This window comes from Colobus angolensis, unplaced genomic scaffold, assembly GCF_000951035.1.
Source record: "Colobus angolensis palliatus isolate OR3802 unplaced genomic scaffold, Cang.pa_1.0 Scaffold71, whole genome shotgun sequence".
Classification (NCBI taxonomy): domain Eukaryota; kingdom Metazoa; phylum Chordata; class Mammalia; order Primates; family Cercopithecidae; genus Colobus; species Colobus angolensis.
Window position 1 is genome coordinate 10,143,785 of NW_012120821.1, and position 2,843 is coordinate 10,146,627.

At 49.2% G+C, this 2,843-nt stretch overlaps 1 protein-coding gene across 1 annotated transcript in view; it reads right to left on the reverse strand.

Annotated features, from left to right (window-relative positions):
- DAB2IP (DAB2 interacting protein) overlaps positions 1-2,843 on the reverse strand; it is a 252,928-nt gene that overhangs the window by 190,941 nt on the left and 59,144 nt on the right. The gene's annotated exons all lie outside the window — the stretch shown is intronic.

Sequence of the window (2,843 nt, forward strand, 5' to 3'; positions counted from 1 at the left end):
GTGAACGAGAGAGAGTAAGTGGTTGTTAGGGGAAAGGAAGGGCCTTTCATGTTGGACCAGTTGGTGTGCTTTTAGAGCAGCCAGTGAAAAGCACTTCTCTCCATCTGGAGCTCAGGAGAGGTTTACAGTCTGGGTTGGGAGTATCCCAGGTTCAGGGGTTGTTAATGCCCTGGGCTTGTGTGGGGCTCCCAGGTGAGAGCTGGTAAGTGAGAAGAGGGGGGTACCCAGGCTAGGACCTCAGAGGGTCAGGCGGTGTCAACAGAGAACTCTCAGTAGAGAAACGTCTGAGACACCAGAAGAGCACAGTGTCTGGGAAGGCAAGAGAGGGCAGCTGGAGGGGCAGGACCCCCCCAGGGTGGCTGGCCAAGGCTCCAAGCAATAACATAATATCAAAGTTTACATATATTGAGCTCCTTTTACATGCCAGGTCTTTAACCAGGGACCTGATAGGTATTAGCTACCTCACTGATACTTCCAAGAACCTACTGGGGTTAGCACTGTTATCCATTTGACAGATGGGAATGTCAGCAAAGAGCAGCTCAGTTACTCAGCAGGTCAAGCCTCATCCTAAATCCATTTGGATTCCAGAGCTCACACACATCTTTAACTACGGTATGTGGAGCAGGGGGATGGGCGGCGTTTGTAGACCAGTCAGTGCCTGGCATTTTCAGTGCGGAAGGAGCTGCTAGAAGCCAGAAGGTAAACAGGTGGAAGCAGACAGCCACACCTCTAGCTGGGAAGGGTGGGAGGGCAGGGGAGCCTGGCCAGGGCTCCAGCAACTTCCTCCAGCAGCTGGCCCAGGCAGCAGGAGTCGGAGCCGCCCATTTGAGCGGCTGGATCCGGAAGGCTGCAGCAGGGGGTCAGAGCCAGGAAGAACCTTTAGTTCTTGTTCTGCCTTCAGGATCCAAACTTGGAAAACAATGACCACTAAAAGTGATTCGATGATGACAATTTTTGACTGTTGCTAAGTTTAGCACTCTGGGTGGGGCAGCCACCACATCTTACAATGCACATACTTTGGCTCACACCACCAACCTAATGTTGTATCCCAGTTTAACTCCATTTCTACTTCCACCCAAATGGGGTTCTCTTCTTAGGGCCCTGTCATGGGAGAAAAAACAAAGAATAACTTCCTACCCAAGGAGGTCTTAGCAATGAATGAGATCCCTATTTGGTATCCCATTAGTACCTAATACTTAAGCTATTAATAGAAACGGCAATACTTACCCCAAAGGAATGAATCACTAATGGTGGAATTTCAGACACCAGAGGTGGTTTACAAGCGCTCCCGGAAATCATTACTGGGATCACAACATACTCCACCCAAGTGTAAGGACATTTTCAAGTCTTACCAAGGCCCTGCTAGGAAAAAATCTTAAGAGCTACCTCCTTTTCCAACGTCTCCTCTTTCAGAAGTTTGACATATAATCCGGGATAAATTTCTCTCAATCTGCCCCAAAACTGTGCCTGATACATGGTAGGCACTGAATAAATACATGTTGACACCATTAGCACAGGCAGGGGCCATGCAGCTCACTCTTGTCACAGTTAAAGGATATGAAGTCCAGGCGCAGTGGCTCACGCCTGTAATCCTAGTACTTTGGGAGGCAGAGACGGGAGGATCACTCAAGGCCAGGAGTTCAAGACCAGCCTAGGCAACACGATAAAACCCCATCTCTACAAAAATTAGCAGGGCGTGGTGGCACGCACCTGTAGTCCCAGCTACTCAGGAGGCTGAGGCATGATAATTGCTTGAACCTGGGAGACTGAGGTTGCAGTGAGCTGAGATCGCGCCACTGCACTCTAGCCTGGGCGACAGAGCCTGGCCAGGGCTCCAGCAACTTCCTCCAGCAGCTGGCCCAGGCAGCAGGAGTCGGAGCCGCCCATTTGAGCAGCTGGATCCGGAAGGCTGCAGCAGGGGGGGTCAGAGCCGGGAAGAACCTTTAGTTCTTGTTCTGCCTTCAGGATCCAAACTTGGAAAACTTGTCTCAAAACAAAGAACATGAAGCTCTCCCTGGAGCCATCAGAGTGCCCAGAGCCACAGCTTCCAACAATCACCCTTCACCATGGCCTCCACATTATAATTTATCTGTCGGTCCTTAGGATGGAATCACAGCCGGTCAGAAAAGGCTCCCAACCACATATATTTGGCTCTTTAAAGTTTGGGGAAATCTTGCAACATCATTTAGGTTCAATCCAATTGTTTCCAATTATTAGAAGTACTTCTATAACACAAAAATTGGGACCAGATTAGGGATGCCATACACACAGCCCCTGCCCCACCACCCCCACCACCAAGGCAAAAGCACAAATCATTAAACTGATTATGATGCTCTTTTTTGCTGAACCAAGATGTGGTTTCAGAATCTAGTCCAAACTCTTCTTCCCACATCCAGAATATTCACTCATTTGAAATTGGGGCATTAGCTAGGAGGGCATTTCTAGGAGGACATTTACCTGCTACTTCTTCCCACCCTTTTTTTTTTTGAGATGGAGTCTTGCTCTGTTGCTCAATGCACAGGGCTTGCTCCGTTTAGTTATAGGAGCTGATGTGCACCTGGATGTCGCGCTTCCAGTGTGAATTCCTTTTGGGAGGAAAAAAAATGTTTCTACAAAAATCCATTGAATTTGGCCAAACACGGTGACTCACGCCTGTAATCCTAGCACCCTGGAAGGACCGCCTGAGGTCAGGAATTCGAGACCAGCCTGGCCAACATGGCGAAACGCCGTCTCTACCAAAAATACAAAAATTAGCCAGACATTATGATGGACGCCTGTAATCCCAGCTACTCAGGAGGCTGAGGCAGGAGAATTGCTTAAACCTGGGAGGTGGAGGTTGCAGC